This window comes from Camelus bactrianus, chromosome 3 (genome assembly GCF_048773025.1).
Source record: "Camelus bactrianus isolate YW-2024 breed Bactrian camel chromosome 3, ASM4877302v1, whole genome shotgun sequence".
Taxonomy (NCBI): domain Eukaryota; kingdom Metazoa; phylum Chordata; class Mammalia; order Artiodactyla; family Camelidae; genus Camelus; species Camelus bactrianus.
Genome location: NC_133541.1, coordinates 57,168,466 through 57,192,707, shown reverse-complemented (window position 1 = coordinate 57,192,707; position 24,242 = coordinate 57,168,466). Strand labels below are relative to the sequence as shown.

General features: G+C 34.6%; 1 protein-coding gene across 4 annotated transcripts in view; it reads right to left on the bottom strand.

Annotated features, from left to right (window-relative positions):
• Positions 1-24,242, bottom strand: part of XRCC4 (X-ray repair cross complementing 4) — a 291,123-nt gene that overhangs the window by 197,345 nt on the left and 69,536 nt on the right. The window lies entirely within an intron of this gene.

Below are 24,242 nucleotides of genomic sequence, written 5' to 3'. Positions count from 1 at the left end.
GTTTCTGTTAATATGATGGTAAAATAAAATAACTGACATTAACTATTTGTGAAGAGCAAGCAAAATTTTGGTAATAGCAAAGTGAAATGGAGGGTTTTAGGAAACTGATAAACCTGGGGACAGTAATTACTCTTCTATCAAAAACCAGTAATTTATTACTAACTGTCACATGTCAAGTTGAGTACTTATGCATAAAGGTAAGACTTAGCAAAATATCTTAAATCCTCTATTAGAGGACACTTCAAAATAAAATAGTGCAATGCAGTTTTGTTATGGAATTCTGAAAGGAATACAGGTTCTCCTTATTTGGTAGATGAGGACACTAAAACACGGTTATTAATAATAATTATAATTATCCCTACTGTTAGAATTACTATAACAACTAAAAATGACATTTAAAAATAACAATTATAATTACATAGCTACCATGTCTTATAGTTAAAGTATAACTCAAGCAAAGCACAAATATAAACTCATCTAATCATCACCAAAATGGAACTATTATATCCATTTTATAGATTAGTAAACTGAGGTTAAGAGTAGTTATCTAACATACTGAAGGAATAAAATCAAGATACTACTATACTATCTTATTTTGCTATTTCCTGATATAAGTGGGTATGCTAAATAAACAAGTAAGAGGAAGAATTAGGCTCAGAACCTTATATATGATTCTGAAGAGATTTTCTAATGACATTAAGTAGGTGGCAAAATTGAGAGTAAAAAGGGTTTTTTTGTTTGCTTGTTTTGTGTCTTTTTTTTTTTTTTAGTCTCCTAGATCAGTAATCTCTATTATGTCATTCACTAATAGGAACATTTCTAAAATGTCTTGCTTTAAAAAGAGTATTCCTATAAATATGCTATACACAGATTGAGAAATATTTAGGAGTAATTGATAATTCTGAGACAAATCTCTATTAGTCGATTTATAAGTAAAACTAAAAGTCACTAAAGTAAAAATTCAATATTTACAATCAGAGGGGTCTTTTTTAAAAAACATTTCAGTTAATTCCTGTAACTTAACATCATTTGGGTATTTAACCCCACAGAGTAAACTTTTCTGAATGAACTGTTTACCAATTTACTTTAAATCTTCAGATAAAAAACATAGGCAGATGTCTTAATATCACAGAAACCCTGTGAAAAGACTTAAAATACTGATAATTGCTAGGTTTTGAAAAATATTAATTTATACTTGCTTAAAACATACAGGAAAACAAAGGATGTTTATATTCATTTATTATAGGCACATTTTAGAGGACTGAATAGTACTGATTTAGCCACAAGGAAATTATGTATTTGTTTGTATGTGTATTTGTTTTTTGAAATCCAAGCAGGTCATAATGTCTGCTTAATCTTCAATTTTTTTTTATTTTACCTCTTTCTGTTTCTTAACAAAAGAATGGAAATCAGACTGAGAAAAATGGTCTTTTATTTCAATGAGTATACCTAGTTCTATTAGGCTTATTTATGTAACCTAAGCAATTTGAGTATAATTCTAATTTTAAGGAGAATTATAATTATTAAATCTTTAACCAAAAAAGATTTGGAAAAATTCTAAGAATTCTGAAGTTCTTAAAAGACTATTTGTCAAGAGAAGCAAGATGGCAGAGTAGAAGGACGCTTGTAGCTCACCCTCTCCCACAAATACAACAAAACTCACATCAATGGGCCCACTCAGCCAACCTGCCGAACTCTGACAGAACATCACCCTCTTCGAAAGACAAAGACACCAAAAATCTGGTAGGAGAAAAGGAAAAAAAGAAAGAAGAAAAAGCAAAACAGTGCGGGACCAATCCCGCGGGGAGGGAGCGGCAAAGGAGGACTGGCAATCATTCACTGGGTCTCCCCTCTCCAATGGAGAGGCCAGTGGGACGGAGGGGGAGCCTCTGAGGCTCAGATCTGCCCCGAGCACCTCCTGACCCACAGAACTGAGTTAAACGGGCACAAAGGGTCCCTGTGACACCCAGCCCGTGACATGAGCTGGCAGCTGGGGGCCGGGACAGGCTACCTGAGCCGGATGGAGGGCTGAGGCGGCTGCATTGAGGCAGCCCCGGGGGACTGCAAGGGGTTACGCACCGTGGCTGGGAGGGGATATGGAGCAGAACCACCTCAGTCCCCCATAAATTGCGAAAAAAGCAAAGCAACACGGCTGGTGTGCCCTTGGCGGAGGGGTGCCGTAGCCTCTATCTCCTCAGACCTGCGCTGCCATTACTGGCACTTCTCGCGAGAAGAGAGGCGGGGCGCAGCCGCAGCCACAGCCACCACCTCCTCTTGTGCTCAGCGCCTGGGCGGGGGCGGGGCTGAGACCTGAGTCTGCACCCAGGGGCTCGCAACCTCCTAGGCAGGACTGAGACTTGTTTACAGCCTGAGGCAGATAGGATCTTTCTGCCCTGGCACCTCAGAGAACTCAGCCACCAAGACAAACAAGGAGCTGAGATTTGGCCCAGAGCAGGGGTGGGGCCATTCCGTGGTCTTCCCTGAGGCCGAGCGGGCAGCTGCACAGAGCAGTGGCGCGACCAGCGCCGGGAGAGGGCAGGCGGCCACCCACCATCCTCGCAGGAACACAGCACCTGACCACGGTGCTGGGAGGGGGTGTGATCGGCCCACCTGCCTCACCCAAGTGCAGCATCTGACTGCGGCATTGGAACAGGGAGTGACCAGCCCACCCACCGGATAAGAGCTTAGCACCTGACCCAGTGTTGGGAGGGGGCACGATCTGCTAGCTGACAGCCCCTGGGAGCAGCACAGATGAGGGCGCCAACAGAGGGCCTCTGGAAACAGCAAGCTGAGTTCACGAAACAAGGCAAAGACACAAAGAACTCTTGATAAAATCATTAAGAGCACACCGTCTCCAGGAGAACTAGATAACTGATACTCCTTAAGCCACCATGCCAGAGAGATATGAGCAATATGAAGAAGCAGAGGAACCACTCCCAATTAAAAGATCAAGAGAAATCCCCTGAAAGCACGATCAAGGAAATAGACATTGATGGCCTATTAGATCGAGATTTCAAAAAAGGAGTGATCAAAGTATTGAAGGAACTAAGAGAAAGTGTTTAGAGATATAAAATATGTCAAAAATGAAGTAGAAGCTATAAAGAAGAACCAAGTAGAATTAGTAAACTCATTTGCGGAGATGAGAGCTGACCTAAAGGCTGTGCAAAGCAGACTAGATAATGCAGAGGAACAAAAAAGTGACCTAGAAGACAGGACAACAGAAAGCACCCAATCAGAACAGCAGAGAGAAAAACAAATAAAAACACAATGAAAACAATATAAGGGACCTATGGGATAATATAAAGTGTGCCAATCTATGCATAATAGGGGTTCCAGAAGGGGAAGAAAGAATAAAGGGGATTGAAAAGGTATTTGAAGAAATCATGACTGAAAACTTCCCAAACCTAAAGAAAGAATCAGATATCCAAGTACAGAAGGCTCAGATGGTCCCAAACAGGAAGAACCCGACCGGACTCACACCAAGACATATCATAATCAAGATGACCAGAGTCAAGGATAAAGAAATGATCTTAAAGGCAGCAAGAGAAAAACAAAGAGTGAGTTACAAGGGAAGCCCCATAAGGCTCTCAGCTGATTTCTCTACACAAACACTACAGGCTAGAAGGGAGTGGCAAGATATATTCAAAGTCCTGAATGAAAAAAAAGATGCAGCCTAGGATACTCTATCCAACAAGGCTATCCTTTAGAATAGAAGGAGAGAGAAAGAATTTCACAGACAAGCAAAAACTAAGAGAGTTTAGCAACACTAAACCCATGCTAAGAGAAATATTGACAGGTCTACTCTAAATAGAAAAGAAGCAGGATGCTACAAAAATGAGAAACTCATAACTGGAAAGGAGATAACTGCCATGAATTACAAAAAAAAAACCCACAAAATTGTAAAATCATTAAGAGTGGGAGAGGGAAGCAAGGAAAGCCACTGTGGAAAACAGTATGGAGATTCCTCAAAAGACTAGGAATAGACTTACATGTGACCCAGGAATCCTGCTCCTGGGCATATATCCAGAAGGAACCCTACTTCAAAATGGCACCTGCACCCCAGTGTTCATAGCAGCACTATTTACAATAGCCAAGACATGGAAACAGCCTAAATGTCCAGCAACAGATGACTGAATAAAGAAGATGTGGTATATTTATACGATGGAATAATATTCAGCCACAAAAGCCAACAACATAACGCCATTTGCAGCAACTTGGATGCTTCTGGAGAATGCCATTCTAAGTGAAGTAAGCCAGAAAGCGAAAGAAAAATACCATATGAGATCGCTCATATGAGGAATCTAAAAAAAAAAAACAAAAAACAAAAAAAAAAAACCCAAAACATAAATACAAAACAGAAATAGACTCATAGACATAGAATACAAACTTGTGGTTGCCAAAGGGACAGGGGGTGGGAAGGAACAGAATGGGATTTCAAAATGCAGAATAGATAAGCAAGATTATACTGTATAGCACAGGGAAATATATACAAGATCTTGTGGTAGCTTATAGCAAAAAAAAATTGTGACAAATATATATGTGTTCATCCACCAGGAAAAAAAAAAGACTATTTGTCACATCTGATTTATTTCTCTCAAACTTAGAATCAAATGACCAAAAACATTTGCAGTTTTCTCATATAATGAGTCCAAGTAAGTAAGTTTAAATAGCAAAGTTCTATCTATATAAAGAATATATAAATTGAAAGTAAATTTGAGCATTAACTTTTTAAAGCTTCTCTTAATGCATACAAACATACAAAAATAAAGATAAGGTCACCTGCAGAATATTACTTTTTTGAGTCAATGCAGAGAAAAATTAAGCTTATTTTATTTTTAGACAACACATTACATTATCAGTAAAGGATAAACCCACACCATGATTTTTTATTCTCTCATTATCACAATTGTCAGGCAGCTTTGACTAAGATGGACATTTTTAGAAAGGGAAGAATTCTTCATCACTTGGAAGTTTCAACAATGTCAAATGGATAATGACCTATTATCCATCTCAAAGTGTGATATTCAAGATCACACTTTGATCCTGAATAAAGTAATCAGTAAAATACAAGTGCACAGATAAGTACAAGTCTGGCTTCCAACCTTCTAGCTAAGATGGCAAAGGAAAAAGGACCAATTTTAAATCAGTAATAACAAGCAACTTCTTTTGAAATATCATTCAAATGTTTATATTCAAAATTCCCAAAGAGAATTCTTAAATCTTTTCTTGGCTATTCAGTACAGAATAAACTTAAACTGTCATTTCTTCTTAAGAGTAGGCAGTATTTTTCAGTTTCTATATTCAAATTATATTCCTAAGTTTTTGGTCCGTATCAGGTGTGAATATCTGTTATTCCAAACAATAAAAATAAATAAGAAGTATCTAGAAACTCAATGCAAGAAAAGGATTTTAATTGAAATATTCAGCTTACTTTGTAGAAAACTTCTGGAATGTATGAGACAGTAAGTCTACTGGACCATCCTGCCTCTACACACATGGTTCACAGCAAAGGCAGGAAGCACCCTTCCACTTTAACTACTGCTGTTCCAGCCTGTTCACGTCATTACAGATGCAAGGGGCCACATGCCTATGTGCACTGGACTTCGAGAAGGGCCTCAAATCAGGCCTAATGAGTTGAGAAACATAAAATATTTCTGTGCTCTAACTCTGTATCCAACCCATCTTTACACGACCCCACAAATGAGAAGTGGTAACTTTAGGAAAGTATTGTTTTTTAAACTAGCAAATTTAGACAAAGGCTATGTTGTATGGTTGTGTCAATTTTTAAATCTTTTATTTTAGTTTTCTGTTTGACATCTAAGGGTATTATTAGCCCAGCTGTTCTCTATTTATTAGTTCAGTAATTTCAAAATAATCTGCAATATAAAATCAGAACTTCAAATGGTACACCAGAGTCAGAAATCACAAATTGAAGACATTTGAAAGCATGCCTCTTCTTTAGTGGCATGAGCAAAAATAAATTTCTTTTTGTGGTTACTTCTCAAGATCTTATGGAGAATTCAGTGCACACAGACCTATACTAAGAACCTCATTCAGTCTATAAGATTTTAAGCTATAAACATTATTTTTCCATGTTAAAAAGAAGTTGAAAATGCTAACTTTTTAAATACTCTTAATCATACTAGGTTGCACTAGTTGACTCTAAACTGTCACCATTTTTGCTAGCAAAACAAACAAACAGCATTTTTAAATCAGCTCTGCAATAAAAATTCTCAATTTCAAAAAACTTATCTATTTTCTTTCGCCAGGACTTTTATCCTGGATATCTATTCATCCATTCTTTAAATCTAAGATTAAATGCCACACCCACTTATTCATCACTTCAAAGCCCAGGTCAAATTCTAACTACTTTAGCCTACCCTGATTTCTTTATTCTTAACACTTCAGATTTTGTCTCACACAATTTTTCACCCAGTTTCATTTTCATATTTTTCTCTTGTTCTTTCAAAAATGTAGCCTTTCCTTTAAATTTCTAGCTCTTTGAGATCAGAGGTTATATCTTACTTATATTTCTTCCTTAGCCTCCACAATGTCTTACCCAGTTCTAGACATACAGTAAGTGCTCGATTAACAGTTTGAATTTTTAAATTGCAATGATTCTTATTAATAAGGGAATACAATTATAATGGAACAGATAAAGAAAATAATTGAAACAGTGATGCTCTGAATACAATAAGAAGTATTTTAAGCAGCCTAATGATATAATGGAGTTTTATTTTATTAAATAGTGTGATGTCAGCAAAAAGGGCATGGTTAAAAGATTGCATAAGAGCTCTCAACACTGTGATAATACATAGGTTGAATAAAACCAAAACAGATTTGTTTTTTAAAGAATGAATAAAGTTATATATGTTCTCTTTGAAGTGGCCAAACAGATGAAAGAGAATATGTAGTATTGGTAAAATACACAGAATAAACACTAGAACTCCTAACCAATTCCTAGGGAATTATTTACGGCCATTCCAAATGTTCCTGGGGAAAGGAAGATTATCAAGGTGCGAGTTGATATTCTGCTCAGAATATATCAATTAAAGAAGTTAAATTTTGATACATTATCAAAGTAATCTAAATAATCTTGCAGAAATAAATCTTTGTTACTGTCCTGGGAACCAAGATGTAAAACTAAAGGAAACGGAGGAATAAAGATATCTTGATGTTATTACTAGGCAAATAACGGTCAAATGAAACTTTTTATTTTCAGTATGTGTTCTTAAATTTATTAATATCAAAGAGAACTTTAGCTGTGCCTGAATATGTCTTCACTAAAAAAATGCAGAGCCTGTTCATTATAGTTTTTAATACAGGATATTCTGTCTATTATAGACAAATACACAGTTATATATATATAGTTGTTGTAATATATAGTTACAACATATACATGCTAATTATCAACTGCAAGTATTTTGAATCAACTATTTTTCACTAAGATCTTTGCGTCATAAACTCTCTGGTTTTGTGACCTGCTAAAATGTTTATTTTATTTATTTTTGTTTGTTTTTTTTGGGGGGGGAAGATAATTAGTTTCACTTACTTATTCATTTTTTTTAGAGGGGATACTGGGGATTGAACACAGGACCTTGTGTATACTAAGAATATGCTCTACCACTTGAGGTATACTCTGCCCCCCCAAATGTTTATTTTAGATTTAAATAAAAAATACTACAATTAAATCTCCTAAAGCAGTGGCATATCTAGGTTGACAACTGGTCGCATTTGTCTTCTAAGGTAGCTAGGACTGAGAAAAGAACACTGATAAGGACTCTTCCTAAACAGATAAGAGAGCTACACTGTGATACCATTCATCTTACCTTTCTGACTATTTTCTTGCCAAAATTTCTTACAGCTCATTAAAAAATGCTTAAACATCTCAAGATGATTATATGATCAAGCAAAGCTCTGCATAGTTTAGATCCTGTAGGTTCTTACAAACAAACTGCAATAATCTAAAAGTGAAAAATACACTAAGTTCTAACTACAGGGCCATAATTATTAGCTCTTTAAGGCCATGCTATATGCTTTAATATATCAAGCATCATCTAAGAATTCTTATATTGGTATTCATAATTGCAAAAATCATCGGTGGAAGTTAGAAAATCCTTGAGACGGAAAAACCCAACAGTCTATGTGATAAGGGAATCTCAGAAGTTACTTTTACTTTGAATAGTTATAAATGTTCATTCCAATATGTCCTTTTTTTTTTTAATGGAGGTACTGGGGATTGAACCCAGGACCACATGCATGCTAAGCATGCTCTCTACCACTGAGCTATACCCTCCCCCACATTATGTCTTAAAACAGAGATGATGAGCCTTTAGTTCATGGAAAATACAGTTAAATCTAGAAGATTTATCATGACCTAATTAGGAATTATAATTAACAATGAAAAATTATACTATACGTTTATTTAGAAACAACTGAAAGGCTTTTCTTACAGTAACTGGGTTGGGAATGAGGGGGAAGGTCACAGGGGTTGACTATTATTTGCCTGTTACTTTATTTTTGGTAGTAGGTGCTGATAAAGAAATATTGCCTTGGATTTCCTGATACCCTACTAGATCTTGTAATACTTATCTAATCATATCTTCACAGTGTATTTCTCTTTCACTTAGTTCCTATTTGGCAGTATTTCTTGGAATGGTTCCTCAAATGCCAAAGTAGAATTCATTGTCCATTCCTCTCACTACTAAACTAGTTCTCCCTATATTTTTCACTAGACATTCACTCTTCATTTGGTTATACTTGGGTAGTCTAGCACGTGAGCATGGACATCTGTCATAGAATTACAATATTTACTATTCTTTTTCTTGTACTAGGTTAAAAACTGCAGAGGCCTAGAGGCTACTTATTACTCAGATTAGTATCCCCATTCTTACATGGTGAAGCATCAAATGTGTTCACTTATTTCACGTATGAGGCTTTTTGAGTATGTACTAGGTGCTACACATTGGAGACACTGTTATGAACAAGAAAAACAATGTGTGCACTCTCTTAGCGCTTACTTTTTAGTAGAGGTAGTTGAAAACCCATAATGATCAAACAGTAATTTCACAAAGTTGTAGAATTAATGAAGAAAATAAAATGGGTAATGAAATCATGACTAGAGGGCAGAGTATCCTACAATACGGTAGTCAGGGAAGAAGTCCTTGCAAAAACTGAGGGGAAGAACAGAGATGAGACTGGAAAGGTAGACAGGAAAATAGATCATGCAGGATTTTGCAGGCCACAGTGACAAGCTCAGAATTTATTCCAGCAAGAACCCAACAGAAGACTATAGGCAGGAGGGCTTACAGAGTATTCCGTACTTCTTCTACGATTGCCCCAATTATTCTTAACGCCTGGTACTCATACCCTGTGTAATCCCCTCTTCTGACTATGGACTTTGACTTGCTTCTAATCAAGAGACTATGACACATATCAGAATTTCAGACAAACCAAAAACAAACAAAAAAAGCAAATAAAATACACTAGGAATATGGTTTGGAATTACATTCATTTCCAAGTTATTTCATAAGGAATTAATTTATTTCCAATATGAGCTACAGTGTAATTCCTTCATTCACGACCATTATATTTCTTTATCTAATCAAGAGTTATTTTTATGTCCTTTGGTTAAGTTTCTCATTGCTTATTTTTTGCTGTTGTTTTCTTTTTGAAGTATTTTTATAATTGAAGCACAGTTGATTTACAATGCTATATTAGTTTAAGATGCACAACATAGTGAGTTGATATTTTTATAGATTATACTCCATTTAAAGTTATTATAAGATACAGATTATATTTCCTGTGCTGTATATTATATCTTTCTATCTTATTTATTTTATACCTAGTAGTTTGTAATTCTTAATCCCCTTCGTCTATCTTGCTCCTCCTCCACCCAACCCCTCTCTTCACTGGTAACCACTAGTTTGTTATCTGTATCTATGAGTCTGTTTCTGTTTTGTTATATTCATTCATCTGTTTTAGCTTTTAAATTCCACATTTAAGTGAAAACACAAAGTATTTGTTTTTCTCCGTTTGATTTACTTCACTAAGCGTAAAACCTTGCAGATCCATTCATGTTGTTTCAAATGATAAAAATTCATTCTTTTCGTGGCTGAGTAACACTCTTGTGTGTGTGTGTATACACCACATCTTCTTTATCCATTCATCTGTTGATGGACACTTAGGTTGCTTCCATGTCTTGGCTATTATAAATAATGCTGCTATGAACATGAGGTGCATGCATCTTTTTAAATCAGTGCTTTCATTTTCCTTGGATGTATACCCAGGAGTGAAGTTGCTGAATCTCATGGTAGTTCTATTTTTAGTTTATTGAAAACAGCCACACTGTTTTCCCTAGTGGCTGTACCTGTTGCTTATTTTGAATCAGATTCCTTATACTGTAGTTGATAAGACTAAAATGATCTGTACATAGAACTATGAATGTAACTGCAAACTTAGTCTTATTTTTTATTTCAGATTTCTTGGTCATATCAAACAAGATTCTGTGGTATATGGAAACCTTAGAAATCTCTATTTCAGAATCTCAGTACTGTATTTGAATCTCAGTACATTTATTTGAAGTGGAGTCCTGAACAAGCAATTATAACCACTGTATTCAAAACAGTGACTTATTCTATAAGAGATTCGTGGACAAAATCTCAGGGCTGTTCATGAAGGGTTATACAAATAAGCAATAGTAGAAATGACACTGAAGGGCACAAAAAACTCCACTCTCCAGTCAGTTTGAATTTGATTTGTCTTCTTAAAGTGGTTGATTACTTTAACACAGTAGCACTCCAGAGTGGCTAAGACAGAAAAATCTCAGTGGGGCTGGGATCACTGTTTGCTGTTGCTTAGCTTCTGAGGCCACATAGAAACAGTAAGCAAGCACACACTGGAAAAAAAACTTACCATATGATAAAATATCATTTGATGGGATACTTAAGAAATACAACTTAATAGGACATAGTAGGAAATATCATGGACTACTTATTTCCAAATTTAAACCAGTTTACCCTGTTTAGTAACAACTGCTCAGGTCTCTCATAACATTCTCCAGGAAAATTAAACTAAAACAATAGAATCACATTTTTTTTCTGATTATAATATCCAGATCTTTTGTCACTTAAAATTTGCAGAAACTTCAGGCCAGCTTCCACTCTCCTGTTCCCAAAGCACTGAACTACACTTACTTGACGGAATAGCTCGACTGGGTAAAACACATTATATTGACATTAGAAACTTTTTGGAAACAAAAAAGTTCATAAACATTTATTGTGTTAAGTATAACTTCATTTCCTTAAAACCAGTTATCGTAAACTAATAAACTCAAAACTGATAATACTAAAAAAAAATCATAGAAATACCAAGTATTTTTAAATACTAATTTAAATGAAATGATAAAATACAGAATAAAGAAAAACCATGTTCATTTTTGTATGGTTTATGAATTTCTTCCCAAAGAATTTTTGAAAGTTTAACAATTGTCTTATAAACTATGGATTAAAAATTCTTTGCCATACTTTCTCATTCAAAAATATTTACTAAGAATTCTAACAAACTTAACTTACTATAATTTCATGGCAGATCTCTAAAAACCAAATTTCTATTTAAAATATTTATAAACTAGTAATGTTTACTTTGATGTATTTCATTATTGACTTAGAGACAAGATAAAAAGAAATTACTGGTCTACAAAATATTTTTCAAGGTTTTTTTTTTTTTTTTAGGTTGCAATTACCTAAATAGGAAAGCTGTCTATAAAGTGTAAAAATTAACAATCATTTTTGAGGAGAGTGAGAAGAGCTGGGGAGTACAATGGATGGATGGTAACTATGCATTTAACTGAATTTTCTTGCAAAGAAAAAAATGTAATTAAAAGTTAACATTGAGACAGTTCCAGTTCAGGTAACAGCAAAGTAAGCTGTATTAAGCTAACATTCTCGGAGATAACAATTATAAACTCTGAATCCCCCTTCAAAAAACCCCCCCAAAACAAAATCTTAGTTCAAGGACTGGAGAATGACGGAAAGCTGGCAGCAACCAGAGAGATTCAAACTGGGTAAGACTCAAATTGGGTAAGATCCATGTTTACATGACTATTCCTCACAGGGCACTCCCCAGTCATACAGTTTGTGCAGAACAAGTAGATACCACACTCCTGACTTGAGATGTCAAAGGATGGAATTCTAGACTAAACACACACACACATAAATAACAGATGGGAAATTAGGGGAGAAAATATAAGAAAATTAGAGGATCAGTACAGTATAGGAGAAGTTAAAATCTACATAATAGAATTAGCCAAAGGAGACAGAACAAAACAGAAAAGGAATTTTAAAATGAGAAGAAGAAATGCATGAACTGAAAGATTTTAATTTCCAAATGGAAGGGGTCTACTAAGGTCCCAGCACACAGGGCAATAAACTAGGCTACATGTGAAATAATTATAAGGAATTAGAATAGCACTGGGTTTCTATAGCAATGCTTGATACCAGAAGTCAATGAATTTATGTCCAAAAAATAATAAAGATGTATTCAGAGAATATGTTTCACCAACCAATGTGATAGTATAAATCAAACTATACCATAACACTTTTATAATAATACTAATAATGATATTAATAATAAGAAGAAGAAGTAACACTTATTGAGTACTTACTATGTTTCAGGCATTATGTCAGTTAATACAGAAGTCTCTCTGGAAGTAATAGTAATAAATTCAGATTCTGAGCTCTGGATCAAAGACTAAAATAGTATAAGGAATATATGAAATGTGGTCAGTAAGTTTCTGTAGAAGCCTATATGAAAACTTGAAATTCGATTAAATTTTCTTTCTTTATTTCCTACCATGTAATGTACAAAGCAATCTACATTACAGAAAGATGAACCAGATAGAAATCTGCTTTACATAGATTTAAAGAGAGTGGTAGTGCTTTATAAGACCTACAATGTTAACAGATTAATTTCAGAAAAACCAATACCAACTATAATACCACAACCATGAATTTTCAGCTTTTAAAAGCTCAAAGTATGAATGTAGCCAGAACAAAATGTCAAAATACTACAGCACTAAAATTAGTTTTCAAAGAAATAATGTCATTACTGCATGAAATTCCAAGTGTTTTCTGGTAACTATGTAAATAAGTCATGTTACGTAGAATAGCACCTTGTTGTTAGCAAATATTAAAACCAGAAACCTAGTCAGTTAAGTCCAAAAGAAATCAAGTGTCTGGCATTCTCTAGTTCCACTTCTGTGAACTGTTTCTTATGACGCAATCTCAAATGAGGACACTTACCCATTGCCAAAAAATGTGCAAATGGTATAGCCGTTATTGTATTCTGACAATGTAGTAATCTCTATTCATTCAATGGGGGGGTGCTAAGGGATGGAGCTCTAAAATTCAAGTGAGGGAGCATTGGAAGGGACGGTGGCATTTGGAAAAGATGGAGTATCCTGAGATATACAGTTACGTGGAAAGTCATGGCCAAAGGGGAAATAATGTCAGGCACAAAATGAATATTTCACATCATTTTTTAAAGAATATTTTTCTTTGATTGTATGACTCAAAAGGTCAGATCAAAGATTTATGTTTAACTACTGGAAATGCTTTGGTACGTATTGTCATAGTTACAACATATTAAGAGAAAAAAAAAAGCATTCCTCTTAATAAGCCACTTCAGAAAACTACAGAATGTAGACTCTTAAAAATTAACATAATTTAATTTTATAAATCAGTGTTTGGTGATAATTTGAAGAAGGAGGACTTGCAGCCTGGTGTGCACATACAGAGTTCTTTTTTGGAAAGGCTGAAACAACAGCTTTATTTAACTTTTAAATTGGATAAGTAAACCTCTCAAGTTCATGGCAAGATTTTACAAGTTCATGCACTGGATAAACTCAAAATCTGCCACTCAAGTGTTGCTACCTGGGACAAGGAATAAGCCAAAGAAAGTTACATGGGGATGGCCAACTGCTTTTCAAATGACTTGAACTAAAGTCTTCCCAAAGGGATTCTATATATTAAGTGACAGCAATTGTCACATTCCATATTCCCTTAGAATTACCATGGAAGTATTGACTTTAAGCAAATAAACAGAAGATGTTTCTCACAAGGTTAGGCTGTTCTCCTAAACTGGACAAAGCTAATATTCCAGTTCATTGCACATTAGTTTTATAAAAAATAGAAACCAGGAATTACTGGGGGGCCAAAAGAGGCTACTTTTCATTCTGCCCTTATCCTCCCCTTAACCAAAATACTCTCATCCATATGGCTATTCCTAATATACATGCACCCTTAAAGGTCATCTGTGTAAATCTCCTCTTAATGACTTGAAGGAATCTGACCAACTTGAGTTGGTCTAGATCTAAAATCTAGAAAGATTTTTTTTTTCTGGACTTGAGTAACTACTGGAATAGCTATCTCAAAAGCAAATTCCTGCTTGTTTAGCATTTGTTTAGCTGAGATTTTTACTTTTAACAACTCCATATCTTTGCAACAAGTATGTTTAATGAGCATAAATTCAAAGTCTACTTTAAATTCTGAGATTGTCAAATGTTACAATTAAACTGGTTTTAATAGCCATTTCCTAGACCTAAATGCCATATCAAAGACTGACAATTAGATTTGAATTCTGGTTTTTCTTAACATACTTATTTCTTCCTATGTTTATCTTCCTTTTAGCTGAAGCTAAAAATATGAACTAAAACACGATGTGTTACAAAATGCCCTAAAATTTGGAATTCTCTTCATGTTATCCACCTACCTGGTACTTAAATTCCAGAACAAGATAAACAAAATACAAGTATTACAGTCTAGATGAGGCTGCCTTGCCAACAAGCTATGACCCTGCTCTTTGAATTTCAAAAACTTGACAGAATAGTATTGCCCGACCTGTTTACCCTAATTCCCAGGTGTTGTACGAGTGACATTCAAAAAGAAAAAGAAAAACTACTATATAATCTTAAAGAGTTTCCCAACCTTACACTTTCAATCCTACAAACAATTTAAAGGAATTTCTCACCAAATACCAACATATGCATGAAAGGTAAAAAGAAATAAAACAGTGAGTGCCCCTACTCGTAGAGACTCTTATAAGAAGTACCTGTTATATAGTATGAGAAGAGTTATTTTAAAAAATGCTCATTAAATTATGTTCAATATTTTTCACAAGTATATCAACCTCAGAATAGATCAGCACATTTTTAGGGATTACACTAGCAGCATGAAGTTTAATGCAGAGATCAACGTACAGGACCATAATCAGACTCTCAATACCAACAACAAGCGTGATGGTTAATTTTATGTGTTGACTTTACTTGGATGCCAAGAGAGCTGGTTAAACATTATTTCTGGGTGTGTCTGTAAGGGTGTTTCTGGAAGAGACTAACATTTGAATTAGTGGACTGAGTAAAATATTTTGACCTCCCCACTGTGGGCGGGCACCACCTAATCAGTCAAGGGTGAAAATAGAACAAAAAGGCAGAGGGAAGTTAAATTCACTCTCTGCTTGACAACTTGAACTGCAACAGCGATCTTTTCCTGCCCTTGATGCTCCTGGTTCTTAGGGCTTCAGACCTGCACCGGGATCTACAACATCAGCTCTCCTTGGACGTACACTACCAGCTTTCCTGGGTCTCCGGGTTCCAAGCGCAGAGTGTGAGACTTCTCAGCCTCCATTACTGTGTGACCCAGTAACTTATAATGGATCTGTATCTATATAGATATGGATAGATTTTTATACAGGCAATATATATACACATATATATATATACACACACACACACGTATATATTTTTCTGGAAAACTCTAATACAGGTAGTATTTCAGCCTTATAGAGTCTATGATTATGTCTTAAGTTAACTCATTTCCTAAATCTCCCCACTTTGCCCTGGTCATTCTCTGGCCAATTCAATAAAAAAAAAAATGTGAAGAGGGTAGAAGGTAGGAAAAACCTTTATGCAGGTGTTTTTTTTTCTTTCCCATGAATGTGGATTGAACATTATAAATAATAAAATAAATACTGGAACAATATCTAAAAATAAAACCGGGGAATATAACAAATAATGACTATTGTTGGAACATATGCAGAAAACAATTTCTTGTAGACAATTCATGTCATCACTATGAACTACTGTTGAAAAAGAGAACAGTCCAGAATGTTTTGAACCTGTAAGATCAACACAAAAACAGGATCACAAAAAGAATTTGTTCACAATTTTACTGAGAGAAATAGCAATGATGTAAATTTTTCCATTATTTTTGTCTCATCAGTGAGTAACCTAGAGGAACCACCCTATCTTGGATTAAGCATGATTTCCCTCTCATTGCCAACAACAATCTATGATTCTTTTTAACATGAGTATCTACCTCTAGTTCCACATAAAAATGCTTCGGTAGGGTACTGGAAAGAGAGATTTTTTTTTTTAAATAGTTCAATATGATACTCCTGAAAAATAGAACTAAATCTACAGAGACAAACCCTAACAAGACAATTTAAGTACATAAAGCACCACAAACTTCATCCTTCTAGATTGATGTACGTTCAATAATCCCATTTAGATTTTCCTGTTTTATCCAGTCATAAAGAACTACAGTGGAAATTCCATTAATCACCTGTATTTAATTCTCCAATAACCAAACCCATCATTCTCAAAAACACTTTAAAGAATCATAGTTTAAAATGCTCTTTAATGACTAGCAATGGTTATGACATGTATTTAGAAAAGTTGTAAGTATTTATTGATTGATGAATGTCGGCCAAGAGAAAGCGTTTCAGTATCTTACAAAGAAAGGAACGAGAGCCAATTGGAAGCCCTATTTTCTCCATGCTCTGAACATATTAACACTGTCAGCAGAGTCCCAATTCCTATACTCATATGAAAGAATCAAAGGAACAAGACATTGATAACGTTAAAGGGTTTCCACCACCACTGCCACCATGATAGTATTACAATGGATTATTCACTGTCAATCAAAATGACATTACTGATTCATTTGGGTAAACCATAAAGTTATGCTTTAAGATTTTCAGTAGCACTGGAGAGCTGCTACCTGCTTTTGTCTGTATTGCCTTCTTAGCAATTATATGGAAACATAAAATCAGTGTATCAGTGTGAAAGTACAATCGGCACCATTCAAAGCAATTTCACTGAGTTCCTGGTACGCGTTAGAAATTGTTAGGGGCGGAGAATGAAAGCATAAACAAAGTATACTTCCTGTCCTTATGGAAATCACAATCTGGCAGGAGAAACTGAAATGTAATCAGTCATGAATGAAAAGGATGAATGGAATGAAGTTAGGAAGAGTGATAAATGCCATGCTAAGACATTTAGTCTTTATTCTCTTGTTCAGAGCTTACAAAGTCACTGTCTTCAGGGGCAATGCAGGTAAAATAAATGACTAAAGTTGATGGGCTGTCAAACTATATGTGGCATTTCCCAACTACAGAGACAGTCGCTAGTAGTAACAGTGGAAGGAGCAATTGCCTAGTAGAAATGTGGGCCAGGTTACTCAGATTTCTAATTTTTCAAGAGAAGCCAGTAATCTAAAGCTCCTGATTTTAATTCTTGGAAACCCATTTAGAATGTTTTCTGCATGTAAGGGCCAGAGATAACATGTCCATAGTCCATATCTGGTCCTCTGCTAAAGACAATAAGGTGGGACTTCCAACGATTCTTCAGCAGAATAATGTGATTAGACTTGTGTTTAAGAAATGTTCCTCTGGTAGTAGATGAGAGTAGGGAGGATCAGAGACATGAAAATCGGCTGTTTGGAAAAAGTTCCTGCAAAAAAGATAGTAGACTTAAACCTGAGTCACAGAAAAGTGCACACACACAGATTCACTCAAGTGAAAAGAATTGAGGACCAATAACATACTAGTTGAAGGAAAGGAGGAAGTAGACAGGGGAAAATGAAATTACAACAGTAGGGTTGAGTGTGAGAGTAGGAACACCTGCGGGTCTAATGGAGTGAATTCAAGGAGGGGTGAGAAAGACCAGGACAGAAGGATTTAGACTTAGAACAAAGATTCTTCTTTTTCTGAAATTAGAGGAAGAAAAGAATACAGGTACATATGAAGACAGAAAAAAGAAATGGCAGAAATACATACCTAACAGCCTCTATTATTTTAGTGGCAGGTGTAATTCTAAGATGTCCCTCAAGACTCCAGCCCTCAGGTGCACATGTCCTGTGTCATCCCCTCCTTTTGTGTGTGAGAACTTATGAATTTAATGAGAGCTACACACTCATGATTAGGTTAGGTTATATGGCACAGTTGACTTTAAAAAAGAGAGATTATTAAGGTGGGCCTGATCAAATCAAATGAGCCCTTAAAATGGACTGGGACCGCTGTGAAGAGAGAGGACTCAACTTGGAGGAAATTCTCTGTTGCTGGATTTGAAGATGGAGGGAGACATAAAGATGGCTTCCAGGAGCTGAGAACAACACTTGGCTAACAGCCAGCAAGGAAATAAAGGCAGCCCTCAACCATGTCAGTTTGGAAGAGGAATTTGAGCCCCAGGTGACAGTGCAGTCTGGCTGACGTTTTGATCTCAGCCTTGTGAGATCCTGAGCAGAGAACCCAGTTGTGCCATGGCTGGACTTCTGACCTACATAAACTGGAAGATAATGGCAGGCACTTTAAGCTGCTAAATTTGTGACAATCTGATGCATAACGATAGAAAACTAATACACTTAGTATATAGAAAATACAACATTTGAATAAACAGCAGGGATTGCTTCAAGAGAAGGTTGGTGGAACTGCCATAAATGAGAGTCCAGCTGAATTTATTTTCTAGCAACTTTGGTCTCATTAAGCTTTACCCAAATGTCACATCAAGTACAAAATGATTCAACAGAAAGAGAAGTAACTTGTGTTATAGAAAATCTTAAATTATATGCCAAAGGAGTTGGGCAGTTACAACTAGGTTTTCAGAATGTACCCCCATGAAAAGACTGTAGAAGAAAGCAGATGGATGCAGAAAACACCCCAAAGTCACTACTTCATTGGTGGTTAACAGACCTGAAAAATGCTGTCAAGTAATTCCTGAGAATTTAACACCTTCAGAAGGTTCTAGCATCATAATTGCTGAAACAGTATATCTTCAAGTTTCTCCATTCAGTAAAATAAATGACTAAGCTTCTACTAAAACTAAAAAAATCATGTATTTATGGCAAAAGATTAACAGATATATCATAAAATTATTTCTGAAAGCATTTCAATAATTGTGATAAATAAAAGTTATGAAAGAATGACAGTATTATTGCAGTCCTGTTGGCATTCAATCACTTAGTCTTTTGAAATCACTCTGTTTACCGTCATACTTACTGTCTGGTTTCCACAGTAATAAACACACAGCCTGTTTATTTTAAATATTCTGTCCTGAAATGAGGTTTGTTTTTTTTTTTTTACCCCTGAAACTTATCCTGCTCACTAACCAAGATCCCAAGCCAAAAAGAACACAGGAGGCCAAATGTGTAAAAGACAAGTAAGATCCAATATGAACATTATCCAGTCTTTAGATTTAGAGAAGAAATATGTCAAACTCCAGCTGTTCTAACTTACAGCCCAGACTGGCCTAGTCTTTGTCTCTTGAGGGAGACAAGCGGCCTGTGACATGTGTCTGTTTTGTTCTTTTTATGTTAGTAAGTACAGCACTTGCTTTCTCTTTCATCTTCCTATTGTAAACATTCAACTCTCTTTCCCTTTTGTTCTCTTTAGTTTAAAAATGGACATCTACTCCAAATCAAGGAATATAAGAAAAGCAATCTCTGAGAAAATAGTATTTCAAATTTGGAGTTGTCCTGAGATGAACAGTTTCAAGGAGATATTCTGTTATCCAATCAGCATATATTCTTAACAGAACAAAAGCACTTCCCTTTAAACTTAGCAAAAAAATATAAAATTATCCATAATTTTAAAAAGGAAATGAACTAGGAGAAAATGACTATTTCCCAAAAAATCAGAAAATAAATCTGAAACATATTCCTTTAAAAATGGAAGCACAAAATAGACATTAAGTGATAATGGAGAGAGTAATACAAACAATTTATGTTTGGCAAATTTCAACTTTAATTCAAAACAATCCAACACACCAAAAAAAAAAAAAAAAAATCACACCCACCATCAGATCCCTCAGATTTATCCCGCCTGGCTCTCTGACCAAACCCTGCTCTAGGACAGACTGATGCTCCCTACGGCAACTGAATTGTAGTCATCCTGGATCCCCCTTCAGCATCATCAAGACGATTCTTTGTTGTACGCCCTGTTTCTTAGATCACACGGCGTAAGTTGAAAATTTGGCTCATCAATCTTCAGTCATTGCTAAAATATGCATTTAAAACTATGCTAACTCTTTAGCTTCAAGTTCTGAAGTGCAGTATTTTGTCTGCTGTACAATTCTACATATTTCACAATCTTTCTTTAAATTTCTTCTCTGACCCATGAATTTTTGTATACATGTGTGCTTTGTATTTGTGGGAAAGATAATCTTTTCATAATTAACTTATTGCAGAAAACTAGAACTGTATGTTGATTCTCTGGTTTAGAAGTCCTTTGTGGCCTAGAATGTAGATAAACACTGTCATGCTTTAGTAAGGTTGGAGATATATATATATATTTTTTTCTCTCATTGTTAGATAGAAGGATCTATCTATCATCTACCTATCTTTCCACTTATCTATCCACTCATCCATCCATCCTTCCATCCATCTGAGAAATCTTGTCAAAATAAACTGTTCAGACCTTCTGTTTTCTTGCTGTTTTCTCATGTGCTTAATATCCTGATTTTTGAAAGAGGTGTTTTAAAAACTTTCGATATGATTTTGGATTTTTTAAATGTCAACTCGTAATCAAGTCAACTATTACTTTACATACTTTGAGATTACATTGTCAGGCAAATACAGGTTGTCAGATTATATTTCCCTAGTCATTTGGTCTTCCCTATATAAGCAACACTTATTGGCTTAAAGTGTATTTGTTGTATGATAATAAAATATCTTCACAAATTATATTTTGATTAATATTTGCCTGGTGTGTTACTTTTATCTCTGCGTTTTCAATCTTTATGATCCTTAAGTTGTAGATGTGTTTCTTATAAACAGCATAAAGTTGGATTTTGCATTTTATAGAATCTAGAATCTGTCTTTTAACAGGACTGTTTATATTCACATAATTGATGTAACAATTTCTTTCAACCATCTTAATTTTGTTTCCCTATTTTCTATATATTTATTTTCCTTTGCTCCATTTTATTATGTTTCATATTCCTTTTAAATATGCTTAGTCACATAAAATATGTTTATTTTATATTACTTTACATTGTTTATATTATTTCACATTTTGTGGTAATAATTCTCCTTTTTATTGTGGCTGCTGACTGTATCATGTCAGATAATTCATGTGGGCTGGAATTTTGTATTTCGAACTTATCTTCAGTAGGGGTATTCTTTCCAGAAGATTCCCATCACGTGGGCTTTGCATTAGCTTCTAAATAGCTTAGCATTTGCTTTTGCAAGAGTTTCAGAAGTTATTTATGACAATCTCTTGGCTTGAGATCCATGTGATATGGGGACAGTATAACCTCTGATTCCATTCAAACATGTGCACAGGAGGCTCCCTCCCTCTTCACCCTCACCCTGCTTCCCACAATGAATCCCTAATATCCTATCACCACGTAGACATCAAATTCAAGCTCTTAGAACTAGTTTAAAGGCCAAATGACCTCTCTGGCCAATGCAGCATGACTCTGGATTCAAGTTATCTTTTCATTTCTGTTCTTGAAGATTTCACTCCTCTTTTCCTGCCTCGGCATTTCTATTTACCTGGAATGGGATGGAGGATCAGTTCTAGAAATCCATGTAACACTTTTCTAATTACTCACATTACTTTCATGAATATCATTCGGTGTTTACTGAGTGCTTAGCTCAGCACAAATGTGAATGACAAGGTCATGTTCTCTGTCCCGTTAGAGTTTACAAAAGGCCTGAAGATTATTTATCATTGTCCTCAATGACTTCAATGAGCAATATTACCACTAGTCCAGTTTTCTATTCAGGACATAAAATCCTCAAATTACACAGTGTCTTCTTCATAATATTTAAAATTAAATCTAATAAAACCAATTACGTCTAATGATTATCCTAATCACAGACATGTCTATCACCTCAAGAAATGCTAAGGGATATTTCAGAAAGAATATCTTCTTACAGAAACTAATTTTACTCTCATAGGTTATGCTTATTCATATAAGAGAGGTATTTCATTATGCTCTGGATCAGGAAATTTTCACATTTGTTTTGATTTTGAATTGAAAAATGGTAACTAATTCTGCAGGTTTGTTCAAAGTTTTAAGGCTCTTAGGATGCTATTTTTTAATGGGATTATCTTAAATCCTTACCTAATCAGATAATAGTTTCCTTAACATTTCACATTATTTAGAGCTTTGGGAGAAAAAAAACACCTCAATTTTAAAAAATTAAATAAACATCAAAATAAACACATCAAATGAAAGACAATTGTGACTTATATGTCATCCATAAAGCAAATTCATATTCCTAACAAGTTTTAAATTGTCAGTTTTACTTATAAGAGTTACTCCTAATAATTTCTTAAAGTCTTAAACAAAATAAAATCAATGTGATTCAGACATATTCTTATTTAGCTTGGGAGAAGATATGAGAGATTTAAAGATTTTTTTTTAATAGTAATACTTTAATATTCTATGCTACCAGCCCAAAATATGTCCCAAGCTCTAAATTTTTTTAATTTCCTGTCTTTGATCTTAATAACATCTAAAGAGTAATGATTTTTGACTTTTCAAAAGTATGATTTACTGAAAATATTATTCTGTAAAATGTATAATAAATTTCTCTGAAGAACAACTTAAATATGTTAAAATCACTCATAGGCTCTGCTGATAGAATAAAATTAATGATTATATATTCTATTTCAAATTTCATGGTAATGTAGAGAGTACAAAAGTGAGGGTTTTTTTTTTTTTTTGTCTGTTTAGTAAATTCTTATATAGATAGCAGAGGTCATTAGGGTGGGTAAGACTTCCTAATAGTTGGAATTTCTTCCTAAGAATCATGTAAATTTAAAAAATTATCCTTTAAGTTAATAACCAGTATTTTTATTTATTTACTTTTTTTTAAAGAATCTTAATGTCTTCTATTATACAATTTATTTTAAAATTCCATATAGAAGCCCTCTGACATGCAGGCTAGATTTTCTAAAACCTTAGGAATTCTGCACATTTACAAAAACATAAACTTTTCTACTAGCTCCTAACACTTTCAAAGCCACATTGCTCTCAGGAGACATGTTTCAGATGTATTTTGTTACAAGTTGAGAAAATGTTCAATAGTCACTAAATTTTCCTTCTGATTTGATGACCATTTTTCCACAAAGACACAATGTTTTGAACACTTTAAAAATTACTGTAATAAGTACAGAATAAAAACTCATATGTGAATAACTAGGCAACTCTCCCACCTAAGATTCTGTGATACAAAATTAAAATTCATAATTCTACAAAATTACTGATCATTTCTGTCACAGACTCTTAATGATTGCTCATGATTTGGATATTAAAGCTATAAATATCAGAAGTCTACTATATAATTCATGATTTAAATTTTTATGTTTGGTCTTCTCACTTGAATTAAACTAAATTACAATGTTTTATAGTGCTCTACCTATAGATATATAAGTATAGAAAGGTGTCCATTCAGATAGCTTCATTAATGAAATTCAGTTCCCAAATTCGGCAATACTGGTAAGTAAAGAGATATTAATCAACATTAATGAATCAGTTTGTACTACAGGACAATCTAAAAGAACAACCTTATTTGGGACACTTCCTAACTCTTACTTATTCAGAATTACCTTACTTTCTATCAGACTAGTAAACAATTGAGAAATCCAATTGCTTGAAAATAAGCTTCTGTAAACAGGACTTGACACCAGACCTGAGAGACTCCAAAACAGCAGAAGGGACTATCTCAAACAGTCACAGATGTCCATCATATGACAGTTAACATGCTGACCGTGATGAAACTCCTCTGTCCTGCTGTATTCGTCATAAGGTGTGAGTAGCCATCTGTTCTTTATTTATGTTTTCTAGAAACCCTTTTAGACTTTAGAGATTTAGTCACATGGAAAAAACATGTATTAAAAACAAAAAATGAGACAGTTATAAAATAACCCCATGGCAAAACCTGTGATACATTTTAGTA